Source organism: Arvicanthis niloticus, chromosome 2 (assembly GCF_011762505.2).
Source record: "Arvicanthis niloticus isolate mArvNil1 chromosome 2, mArvNil1.pat.X, whole genome shotgun sequence".
In the NCBI taxonomy this organism is placed as follows: domain Eukaryota; kingdom Metazoa; phylum Chordata; class Mammalia; order Rodentia; family Muridae; genus Arvicanthis; species Arvicanthis niloticus.
Window position 1 is genome coordinate 135,307,756 of NC_047659.1, and position 13,230 is coordinate 135,320,985.

Below are 13,230 nucleotides of genomic sequence, written 5' to 3' on the forward strand. Positions count from 1 at the left end.
ATGCCAAGCACTTTCAAATGCTGAGCCACCTCCCAACTCTATAGAACTCTTGACCAAACTCTATAATTCAGTGTGTGTGTGTGTGTGCCTTTGTGTGTGTGCAAGCGTGTACATGTGTTTGTGTGTGCGTATGTGCACATGTGCATGTGTGTGCGCATGCATGCATGTGTTTGTGTGTGTGCAAGTGTGTATAAGTGCATGTGTTTGTGTGTGCAGATGTGCACATGTGCATGTTTGTGTGTGCAAGTGCGCATGTGTTTGTGTGTGCAAGTGTGCATGTGTGCATGTGTTTGTGTGTGCAAGTGTGCAAGTGTGCATGTGTGCAGGAGTGTATGTGTTTGTGTGTGTGTGTGTATGCATGCGTGCTAGCGCATGCACATGTGTCTGTGTGCCCACTCACAGAGGCCTGGAGCGAGCATCAGATAGATCCCTTGAAGCTGGAGTGACAGGCTTTGGTAAGCCATTTGATTTGGGTCCTGGAAATCTGGACTCTGGTCTCCTGATCTCAGTGAGCGCTCTTAATGCTGTGCCATCTCTAGCTTTTGACTGAATTTGGGTGTCTTATTGATTGATATTTTAAAAAATGTCCTTACAGTTTTGTTTTGTCACATGGGAGGGTGCAGCCCAGGCTGGCCTCACTCCAGTCTCTTTTAACGTCTCTGACTGGTGGCGGAAGCCGTTGCTCTGTGCTCTCGTGTGTTCTCCATCTTCTAGGGTCCCATGTGTGTGGGTTCCCCTCACACTTCAAGTGTCTGTACACTCCTTTGTCAGCCTGTGAGGGCTTGTGGGACAGTGGGACTGACTGAAATGGTGAAGCTAGCCAGGTGTCATTTTTAGCTATATCTATGAAGCCCTTGTCCCATGTTAACTAATGTGACCGTGGGCAACACTGCAGGTAGCAGAGCTTCAAGAGACCCATTCAATGCTGAGGAGATAACCCAGCTGGTAAAGGGTGAATATTGAATAGAAATTTCAGAGATGTGTGTGGCCACTGAGCACAGGCACGGAGTCTCAGGGAAAAATCACCACATGACAGATGACCTTCAAGAGCAAATCACAGAGGCAAACATACAAGGTTTTCAGTGCACCCCATGTGTCTTTAAAGACTAAGCCCTTAGTCTATAATCATACCATTCCAAATGCTTCTGATCTCAGAAGCTAAGCAGGGTCTGCTTGGCCAGTACTTGGATGGGAAAAAGCTGGCTGAACTTGCTCTTTGACCTGGCCACCCCCAGAAAGGCAGAATATCTTCATTCAGAACAGGCTCAACTCGACCCATGACGATGCCCATCAACCATGAGAGTGGATAGACACGGAGGACAAGGCTGCCAACTGCAACCAAAAGATAAAGATTGCTGATGAAATCATTGTGCACGGATCCTAAAGAGTATTATGATAAGGAAGAGGCCAGACACGATGTATTGCTTCACTTGCATGTGATTCTAGAACATTCAAAATTAAAGTGACGCTGATGGATGGTGGTTTGCAGGGGCCAGGAAGACGGGCAGGAGGGGATTGTGTTTTCACCGGTGATGGCGTCTTTTAGATGGTGACTGTCACGGTGGTTATGAGGTTTCCTACACTTGTCAAAACTCGTCAAAATGCTCACTTAAAGTCGCTGACTTCCACTGTCTGCAATTAAATTCCCATAAAGCTTACTTTTAAAAGCAGCTTTATGTCACTAACATTAATGGCAAATCACCGCTCACTGCCAAAATAGCAGGCAACTGTAAAAACAAATACATATATTTTAAAAGGGTCGGAAAGGAAAACAGACAGCCCAGCTGTTGTGCGTGCCGTGCCCCAGTCTGTCTTTGTGAGCTCCAAGACTCCAGCTGGGGGTCACATCTGCAGAGCCTTCCCACCACACAGTGGACCACCCGAGCTGCGCTGGGGACCGTGAGGAAGAAGGTATTTTGAGTGGACATAACACAGCGTCGGTTCGGTTTGGAAAAGCTGTGGTATGACTCCATGCCCATTCAGCCTATGCCATCAGACAACCAGGAGCTGTGTTTAGTGAGACGTGATGTCATCTGCGGCCCATGCAAACACCAATGAGTGCATCACGTCTCTTGGACTTAGCACACGCGGTTCCCCTAGCTGAGATTGCTTTTCCCACCTATCTATGATAGCCAATACCTTCTTACCCTTGAGGGCGGTGGTGTCTCAGTTTAAAAGTATCCCCTCGGATGGGCCTTTCTGACAGCCCCTAACTTCTGTAGGTGAGGCTGTTCCCCATCTCAGCTCCTGATCATTCTTTTCAAAGCGTTTAAATAAGTAGCTTGTACTTGTCCCCTGTCTCTGACTGACCAGAGGTCCCAGCAGGTTAGAGGCAGGCAAGTCTAGACTGCCTAGTGTGGTTTCCCCAGAGCCCGCAGGGGTCCTGGCACCTGGCAGGCTGCTTTAGTTTTCCTTGGCTGCACAGTAAATTACTGTGAATCTGGCATGTGTGCTATCTGTGGATCAGGACTGAAGGTCTGATTTAGCTTGGCCCTCAGGTCAGAATCTTGAAGGCTTCAATCAAAGGGCTGGGGAGAGGGTTCAGTGGGTAAAGCATTTTCTGAGTGGACCTGAGTTTGGTCAAAGCTGGGCTTGGTAATGTGAGCTTATAGACCTGGCATTGGAGAGGGAGAGACAGGCAGGTCTCTCACTGGCAGGACCATCTAGCCCAAACAGTGGGCTTTAGGTTCAGTGTAGGAACCCTGTCTCTACATGTGGACAATGACAGAGGAAGACACTCAGACCTCTGGCCTCCATGTATGCACGTTTAAGTGAACACATCTGCTCACATGAGCGCACACACACACACACACACACACACACACACACACACCATGTGTACACATACAAAGGTGGCAGGAAAGATGTGGCATGGCGCTTTTCCACATTTCCGGAACTGTTGAAGGATTCATCTCCAGAACTCTGAGCATCTCCAGAACTCTGAGCAGTCACAATGTATTTGTGCATGTGAGTGTGTATATGTGTGCATGCAAGTGTTTGCACGCATGTGTGTGCATGTGTGTATGTGCATGTGCAGGCACTCGTGCAGTGTGCACTTTGCAGTGTGTGTGTTGGGGGGATGGGTAGGTATGTGGGGGGGTGAGGCTGTGTAAGAGTGGGTGTGGGGAGGCATCTTTGACTTTAAGACTCTCCCTTCAGGGAAGTTTCGAATTCTCTCTTAAGCATTCACTGATTAGGCTAGGTACATACAACTTAATCTCCCTATTAATTAACTCAGGGCCAACCGTTTGAAGAACCTTAATTACATCCTCAAAAATCCCTTTACCTTTGCCCTATCACGTGATCGATGGGATTTAAATCCTACTCTAGGCACAAGTCCCACCTCTGCATAAGGGGGAGAAATCTTGGGGTCCTCTGTAGAAGGCAGCCTGTCACTCTGGCTCTCAGTGTCCTCTTAGGGTGGACCGTCACCTGTGCTTCCTGCCTGCCTGCCTTCCTCTGCTCAGCCACTGTCCTATGCCAGGAATTCTTTCATCCTGTATTGCTGCCATCTATGTCATGTCATCTTCTGAGACTGGCTCAGAGAACCCTGTCATTCCTGGCTTGCTTTCCTTCTCAGTCTCAGACTGATGATGTCAGAGTCTACCTTCCCCATTACCAGAGGCTAGGGGGTTTTAGGCTTGAGCCCACTCTGGCCCAGACATAGCTGTGTGTTTAAACACATGGAGTCACATGGAAGTTGTTCATTCTGGAGATACCTTCTGAGATATTCTCTCTCTCTCTCTCTCTCTCTCTCTCTCTCTCTCTCTCTCCCTCCCTCCCTCCCTCCCTCTCTCTTTACTCCTCCAAAATAACTAATATTATCAAATAAACAAGCACACTGGTGTGCACTCATGTGTCTTTGAATTCTTGTAGTCTCATCATCCTATAAACATGAAAATGAAAAGCCCACCAGATGAGCAGGCATACCCTATGGCTGGCTCAGCCTGCTGATAACACCTTCTGTTTTGCTTTCTATTTGCGGAGGCTTCTAAAAGAACACTCTTGGAGGTTGTTGTGACCGGTAAGTAGTCCCAATGGTAGCTGTGACTGCGATAGTTCCTATTACAGCAGTCATACAACTGGAGATGAGGAAGAGCCCAGGAATTGCCCCAAGCACAACACTAGTGTTAGGTGTCTCCAAAACTGGTCCTTCAGGTTGGATCAGAAGGAATCTGACAGATATGTGTATCTTCGTTCCTTCCTCTGCCGGAGAGGCTTTGCAAACTGCCGCAATGTCTAAGACTCTGAGGACTGAGCCTTCTGAGTGCTCTTCCCATCCCTGAAGCCAAGGATTCCTTCCTGTTCCCCAACTCCAGAGCCCACAGGGCAGCTGCCTTTTAACAGAGCTCTGCTGAAGGTGAGATATTCCCTGTTAGCTGCCTAGGTAGGATGAGGAAGGAGCCAAGCCCTGGCTTGCAGGATGGCCACAGTATCCCTGATTAGCTCCAGGTCTGGAATCATTGTCAGGGTAGCTGCAGATGGAGGCTGGGAACCCATTCATGGTGGTCCTGGGCATCAGTTGGACCTTGACAAGGATGCTGTCCATCAGGACTCACTGTTGTTACAGGACCTTTGTGGGGCTACATCTGTGAGGTGCATGTGTGCGTGTAATTACTGTGGTATTGGCACACAATAGACACAAAACCAACAACCAACCAAACAAAAAACCAAAACAGAGAGCATCATGGGACAGAATGTTACTGTGAGTCTTGTCCAACAGAGCAAGCTCAGTAGCTACATTTCAATATGCAGTGCACATGAAAATCAATTAATGACATACCCTGAGACCTTGTTTCTGTCATGTGACAGGCTGGATCATATTGTTTGCGTCATATTGTCATAGGTAGCAAGTCAGGGGAATTCTCTCTCTCTCTTTCTCTCTCTCTCTCTCTCTCTCTCTCTGGATATTCATGCACTCCACCTTTTGGATAATATCTGTTCTTATCACTTTAGTACTTTTTACTTTTAATTATGTACATTCCTGTGTATCTATGTGTATGTGCATCAGAGTGTAGTTGCCACAGAGGCCAGAAGAGGGAGTTAGATCCTCCTGGAGCTGGAGTTCCAGACAGTTGTGAGCTGCCAGATATTTGTGCTGGGAACTGAACTTGGGTCTTCTGCAAGGTCAATACATGCTCCAAACTGCTGGGCCATCTCTCTAGGCCCCACTCCAGCATTCTTTAATGTTCTCTGACTCGTTTTCTCTTTCTTTCTTTCTTTCTTTCTTTCTTTCTTTCTTTCTTTCTTTCTTTCTTTCTTTCTTTCTTTCTTTCTTTTTTTTCCAGACAGGGTTTCTCTGTATATAGTCTTGGCTGTCCTGGAACTCACTCTGTAAACCAGGCTGGCCTCGAACTCAGAAATCCGCCTGCCTCTGCCTCCCAAGTGTTGGGATTAAAGGCATGCGCCACCACTGCCCAGCCCTGACTTGTTTTTTCATACAAATAAGCCGGGGTGGGGGGGGTGGGGGGGGGTGGGGGGGTGGGGGGGGTGGGGGGGTGGGGGGGGAGGGGGAGAACTAAATCAGATGACTCAGAGAGGAAACAGATATTGTGGCAAGGACAAGCCTATGACTCTATGTCCCTCACATTGAGACAGGCAGGCGGGTGCCCCTTTAAGTGGACAACAGATAAATAAATTCCAGGGCCTTCATGTGTTACCCGCTAAAGCATGCTTTCAATAGCTTTGTCAAAACAAAACAAAACCAACTAACCAACCAGATAAACAAAAAACCAAAACAGAGAGCATCACGGGACAGAATGTTTATTGTGAGTCTTGTCCAACTAAAGCAAGCTCAACTGCTACATTTCAATATGCAGTGCACATGATCCGCAGGGATTGCAGAACTGCTACTGAGCAAAAATCTAAATAAGCCCTCACTTTGCCCCGGCCTCACCCATCTCAGAGGTCACAGGGAGCAGCAGGGCAGCTGCCATGCAGATGGCGCCTCTGACGTGAGGTTCATAACGCTTGCCTGCTTACCTTGCAGATACCCGAAGGTCACTATTGCTTAAAGCGCCTGATCAGTGAGATCTGATGGGTAACAGAAACGGGATGAGCGGCCCAGGCACCTCTGCCTTTCCACTGCTTTGGCCTGGGAACATTTGAATGGGACTCTGCTCTGTTCCACTCAGAGAAACATTTTCTTTAGGAAAGCAACCAAAGTGGGCGTGCTGTGCCTCCTGTGGGAGCAGAGAGGCGATTTTGTTTCTATGTAACAACTCTGTTCTGTTTTTCTCCACAGCCCCAGCACCGGGAGGTCCTCAGTTTTACCATAAGGCCCAGACTCATCTACCTGGCCAGAGTGTGGGTGGTGTCAGCTGCAAAAGACACTCAGCCGCTCCTGGGTTAAACTCACTCCCAATCAGCAGACAACAAAGATTGACTGGGGTGGGGGTGGGTGGGATGGTGGGAGGTGGGGTAAGTGTGGTGATGGAGGGTGGTGTCTGCATTGAGGGTGTGTGTGTGTGTGTGTGTGTGTGTGTGTGTGTGTGTGTGTGTGCGCGCGCGCTGGAGGCTCGTATACAGAGCATTAGCATGTGTGGGGACACAGGGGCCTCTGAGATGAGATGAAGGTGCTTGGACTAGGGGTTTCTAGCTGTGTGTTTCTGGGAGGACTCAGAGATACTTAGCTTGTTTCTGCAGGTGACTTCCTGGCCACTGTTATGTCCCTGCATGATACTGAAAATATTAAAGTTGTTGGGGGAGGGGAGGTAAACAGGCCTTCTGGCTACAACTGTACATCTAGGAGAGTTAACTATTTCATTACGCAACACGAGTAATTGGAGTCCAAACTGGGGTGGGGTGAAGGGTGGGGGAGGGGTGGGGGGATTATGGAAGTGCAAGTAAAACAGCAACAGGGACACTGTGAATAATTAAGGGGTGACAAGTGGTGGCTGCATTTCAAGGAGGCTCATTCTTCAGCCTGTCACCTCCCCTGGGCTACATGGCGAGACCTGCTGAACATTCCCTTAATTAAAGTTTATGTCTATGTTCCTGGCCCTCGTTCTTACAAACTCAGTGATGTTGTCTCTGAACAACGCTTTTCTGCTCAGAAGAGCTGGATTTTTATCACCCCCCCCCCACCCAAGGAGGAACTGTCACCTGAGTCTCCTCAGGTCATCCATTGTCCTCAAAGGATCCATCCTGAAGCATCATCTGAAAATTATGGCTCCCGAGAAAGAATAAAACACAGTTCCCTGCCAGGACGAGCTTCCCTCCTGCCGAGCCTAGAGCTTGCCTGTTGCCCCTGCTAATGACCTCTGTCCCCAGTGTAGCCTATTCTTTCTGTCACTTCTGGATCTGTATTGTTGACACCTTTTTTCTAGGTGTCTCTGAAGCTCTGAAAGGCCTCTCAGCTTGGCATGACCCCCTTTCCTTCCCCAGCTCCCTCTCTTGAGGCCCGTGTGTGTGACTTGACAGCATTCCTGCCTTGCTGGCCACCTGCCCCACTCTGAGGAAGGACATTCTCAAGTTCAAGGTCCCTGGCAGGTAAACAGCACAATTTCAGATTCACAGACATCCTCTCCCTCCTGCATCTACTGCCCATCAGGAGAATCGGAGGTCGGTCGGTGCTGCATGCGAAGGAACAGGTGATGTATGAGCCTGTCTGTGGGTGCCGGGTCCTGATCTGTGTCCCTGTGAATAAGAAGCCACTTAAGTGTGTCAGGCGATCAGGGCCTGCCCCTCCTCCTGCCTTTGACTTTGCTTCAGCTTTTGTGGAGTCTTTTGGGGGTGACATGACAGAGCCTTCGTAGTCAGATCAGCACCGTGGAGGGAGAAGATGAAGATGGTGTGGTCCCTCCTCCCCAACAGCGCACTCCGTGTTGCTAGTGTGAGTGATGCCCAGGGACCCACGAGATCAGTGTTAACCAAGAGAGCTGGGCAAGGCGCCTGGGAACTTGGGTCAGAGACTTCTCTCAGAAGCTGAAAGTCACCCAGGCAGAGCCTACAGATTCTGCCCCACACGATCCACTCTGCCCCCAGTGAATGGGCATCAAGTCAGTGGTGAATGTGGTGTGTCTCCTTTTTGTGTCCTACACTTGCTTTGAGCACTGGTCTGATTCCTGCCCCATATCCCAGTGTTAAACACACAATCCTGGTGACACTGCATAGTGTTGTGTCCCTGTAGGAGAACCTGGATCCTGGTGCCTCTGAGATTCACCCAGGGAGAGCAGAGGCTCCGCATGAGGAATGAGTGTAGACAATCTGCATCCAGGCTTTGTAGGGTACACCACACCCCAGGACACCACATGTGAGGGTGGCCAAGGGAGGCCACTGTTGCTAGCTTCTCTTGCCGCCTGTTCCTTACCAGCTTGGTCACTTTCCGGAGTCATTTTCCCTGGTCTCCAGATTGTGACAATCTGGCTCCTTTGGCAGGTGACAGGAATCCCTACCTCACACTCACAAGTTAACTACATGTTTTCTCTCTGGGTAGAACGGGAGACAGGGAGATACTGTCCAGACAATTTCGTCCCAGATGTGTGACATGCAGGATCCTTTGCCCAGCAACCAGTTACAGTAGGATAGCTGGGAGATGACAGACTTCCTACACTAAACGGCTGCACACTCCTCCCTGTCTGCTTTGAAAGTCTCTGGGCAGGACCCTGAGGTTGAGGTCTGCAGCACTGGGTGACAGGGTACCTCGAGAAATACTAAGTTCCAAAGCGTGAAGAGGCCGCCTAGAAAGTTCTTCAGGTGAAATGGAGACAATACTACCTGGAACTAAGCCCTTCCCACTCCCATCTACCATTCTGGAACCAAAGAATGGTTCTCTGGTTGGTAACGGGCACAGTATGTCTCCCAGAGCCTCTCCTCATGCCCACCATGCTGAGGTGGCTGGGCATTGGGTAGCTCAGTACTCACTGGGTACTACAGACCCAGGAAGGGTGTGAATAACCTTGAGAAAATCCTTCCCGATTCAGAACCCTATATGCCTACAGTGGAGACGACAGAAATCCGATGGGTGAGACCATTTGCTCCAAGCAAGGTGTGTGTGTTTGCGTGTGTGTTTGTGAATCTGTGTATATGTGTGCATGTATGTGTGTATATGTGTGTATGTGTGTGCATGTATGTGTGATGAGTGTGTGTATGTGATGAGTGTATGTGAGTGTGTATGCTTCCATGTGTGTGTGCGCATGTGCATGTGCACACACAGAATGCTAGTCAATGCTATCTTTTGAAGAGAGGAAGGAAGGTTTGTTCCTCACAGAGTTGTGAGGATGATGGAGAGGAGCAGACCCTGGAGCAGACCCTGACCCTGGACCTGCCTCCTGCCAGGGTACCACAGTCAGTTTGCTCTGACTCTGCATTCACCTGACCAGCTAAGGAGCCTGGACAAGCTCTCTTGATCACACACCTGCTACCCTGGGCTGGCCCTTACACCATCGAGGAGGCCCAGGATGCTCCAGTGCTTCTGCTCCTGCTCCTGCCTCTGCATACCTCTCCCCCTTCCTGGTGTCCATACAGGCTCCTAGTGACCTGGGACTGATTTCTTCTTACTTGCTAACAGTGTTAGGGTGACATCAGTGGAATGAGAGCCCTGCTGGGCACATGGAACAGCTGTTTCCATGGGACCATGGAGCGCCATGCTGGAGGCACACTGAGGACCAAAGGTGACTTGATGATGGTAGTGTTGCAAACACACCTCCAGTTAATTACTCTCAGAACCTGCAGAATTTTAATTTTCTGGTAAAAAGATTTCATCATAAAAGAGCCAGCCCTAGAAGTACCATCTTGTGACCTTTCAGCTAGAATTTAGAGTCTTAGAGATGGCCCCAGGGATCTGCCTTTTCTGTACATAGATCCGGCTGTGTCCTGCCTCTCCACTCTGGAGGCACCTGAGCATTCAAAGCTCACTGTGGGGCAGAGATGGGACCTGTCTGCCATGATCCACTTCCTCTTGATGAAGCTGATATTTCTCTGTGTTTCTCCCTCTGTGCGTACGAGTTGCAGGAGTGGTCTCCAGGGGCACCGCCCACCTCCACTGACCCCCTGGCTTCCTGAGGCAGGGACACTGGTGTAGAGCTAGTCTGTCACATGCTCCTTCCTCATACCCTGAGTTTTTTAGGTGAATGAAGAAAAGGAGGGAGGAGAGAGGGTGATGACCCTTCCAGGGGTTGTGTCCTAGGATCCCAGCTTAGGGTAGAGATGTTGTGCCCTGGCCACCATGGCTTCTGTTTTTTCAACCTGGTCTCCCCACCCTGTGAAGAGCCAGCTCTCACACACTGCCCTGGTGACTGAGGACCTTGGCTGTACCTCAGCCTGTCTGATGGCCTGTGAGAATGCTCCTGGACACCCTACACTCCTTTTCTGGGCAGTTGTAGGGTGTGGGATCAGGATGACTGTGGGTCCCAGGCCCTTTCTCCATACAGAAAGAGGGTGCACAGAGCTGTGGCTGAGTGGCAGAGCAAGAGCATAGTGTGTGTGAGCCCTGGATCCCCCACAGTACCGAGGCAGGGCAGATAAAAGGGGCCCATGAACTAGCTTTCCCAGACCAGACCAAAGTTTTTGTTTGTTTGTTTGTTTTTGCTTTTGTTTTTTTGAGACAGAGTTTCTCTGTGTAGCCCGGCTGTCCTGGAACTCATTCTGTAAACCAGGCTGGCCTTGAACTCAGAAATCCACATGCCTCTGCCTCCCAAGTGCTGGGATTAAAGGCGTGCGCCACCACCGCCCGGCCAGACCAAATCTTTAATTTTCTTAGTCCTGCTTTTAATTCAAAATCTCATGACTCTCTCTCCCTCCTTCTCCCTCTCTCTTCCTTCTTTTTTGTTTCTTTGTTCCTTCTTTCCTTCCTTCCTTCCTTTCTTTCTATCTTTTTTCTAATTTTAGTTTTAAGTGAGGAATATATTAAATTACCTTCTGCAAGCAAACATCTTGAGTGCCCTACCCCCACCCCAACTGTCATCAGCTTGGGTGTCAGGGAGCCTGAGCTCAGTGGAGCACAGCGAACCCCAGGCCCTTTGCACAAGCCATTTGGAGTTTTGTAACTGGGCTATGAAAGCCCACATTGGCTGTCACCACCAATGCCATCAAGCGGGGACCTGGATTGAATCTCTAAACTGAGTTTTATTTCAAAGTGTCATAAATAATAAAGCTGCTATATGGATAATAAGAGCTACATAAATGCAAAATGATTCAGCAGGAAGGAAACAGATACAAATCATCCCCAGAAGGGCTTCTTTATTAGGAGAGTTTAGGGCACTGTGGCCACAGACAGTCATGGAGAGGAAGCGTAAACCTTCAGGTCTGGGAAGGAGCCTCATTAGGAGAGACACCAACACCAATAGCATGATGGGGTCCTGCTGTCAGCTCACAGAAGCAAAAGGAATTTCTTAGTTGCTATTTATTTATTTATTTATTTATTTATTTGAGGAGTAAGTCCCACACCGTGTGACTTAGCTTTCAACCCAGGAGTCACAAAGCAGGGAAGCACTAGAAAAATGTTGTAATTCAAGATTTTCTTGGGCCTGGGTCTAGAGGTGAGGAGAAGGGTGGGGAGGAGCCAGGCTTGAATCTCAAGAGGAAGGGAGACCACGAGGCCACAGCAAGCTCTGTCCGGAGAGAGCTTCAGGGACAGGGGATAGTAGGAGAGCCAGTGCGTGTGGCCTGATGTCTGCGTACCTCAGCTCATCTGTTGGCCTGAGAGAATGCTCCTGGAAACCCTACACTCCTTTCCTTGACGGTTGTCTGAGTGTGTGAACAGGATGCCTCTGTGTGCTGAGCCTGTGTTCTGAGAAGACAGAGGAGGAACACTACAGTCTGCCTTACGTCTCTCCACCCAGCACGTCATATAAGAAGCAGGAACAGACGCAGGCAATCCTTTTAGAACTCTGCCTCGACATTCTGGTCTGGGGCTAGCCTTGTCTCTGAGACTCATGATGCTGGTGCTCTTTCTTATGGCCCCCTCTGTGGTTCTGCTTTATAGCCTCTCTGGTTTTACATGTTCCCAGGGGCACTGAGCCCTTTGCTCCTCCTGGCCGTGTGCCACCTGGGCTAGAGGCTAACTCAGAGCTAACACATGGTTGTGGGTGTGCGCCGCCGACTTGCTTCACAGACTTGTAGATTCATCTCTGCAATGTGAAGTTCAAATGTGTCCTCATAACAGACTATAAAAGTGGCCCCACCTGTCTCCGATTAATCCTTCCATTTGAAGATAATAGTTCTAGGAACTGAGGTCAAGGAACTGGAAAGGGAGGGTGACAACTGGCTTGCCCTTGTCACAGAAACCCATGGTGCAACTCTTGTGATACTGGGTCCTTCTTAGGGGACTGGGGAAGTCCCCTGTCTTCCTTACATGGACCAGTTAGAATTAGGCTCTCCATCACCTGTAACAAGTCTCATGCTGTGGTAAGTCTCCCATCTGATCCGCACTGTTTGTCAGGTTGCATGGATAGGAGGCCAAAGGTGGAGGTGCTAGCCCACAGTGCCCTCTCAGCGAGCATCATGTCTGTTGTTGCTGGACCTTCAGGTGTGGGCCAGGTACATCAGAGCATCTTACCCAGAGCACCCGACCTGGAAAGAGATGTACTCAGAGGACAATGGCTTGTCTGGGGCTCTGCACAGGGACCCGAGGTTCTGTGGAAACAGGGCTGAGGGTGGGGGTGAGAAGCAATGGAATCGCATGATGAATCCCAGGAATCAGACTCTGGAGACCAGCATCAGTGCAGATCTGAGTTTATTGAGCAGCACATAATCTTACATACAGTGTCTGAGCCAATCCCAAGCCCTCAAATCGTGGGCCAATCATATCTCACCACACGGTCACCATGCTCCAGTGAAAGCCCGGCCTGATGAAGTGTCTCAGAAGGAGGTGTTGGTGGCTGAGGGAGCATCATCACCTGTTAGGACTTCTGTGAAGACAAGGGAAGCACCCACCGCCCTGGCCTCTGTTCCTTTTTGCTCTCTCATCCGTGTCCTGGGAGCCATCTTGGATCTAATGCTGCTTGCAGCAGTTCGGGACTCTTCAAGGAGCCTCGGGAGCCTGTGGGGGCTCAGTCTGCATCCCATGTTTTCCTTCACAAGGTTGGTTGACTTCCACACCCTCCACACAGTTCAGTGTCGAACCTAGGAATTTTCAGGGCTCTTTTCAGAACTCTTCCTTCTGTGTGCCCTCGTCACAAAAATGTCCCCTTCTGTTCCTGGTCCCCAGGTCCCCAGGGCTCTGCCACCCTGTGCCTTGACAATCTTTCTGCACATTTGGATCTGACTCTTTTCAGAACCCCATTGTTC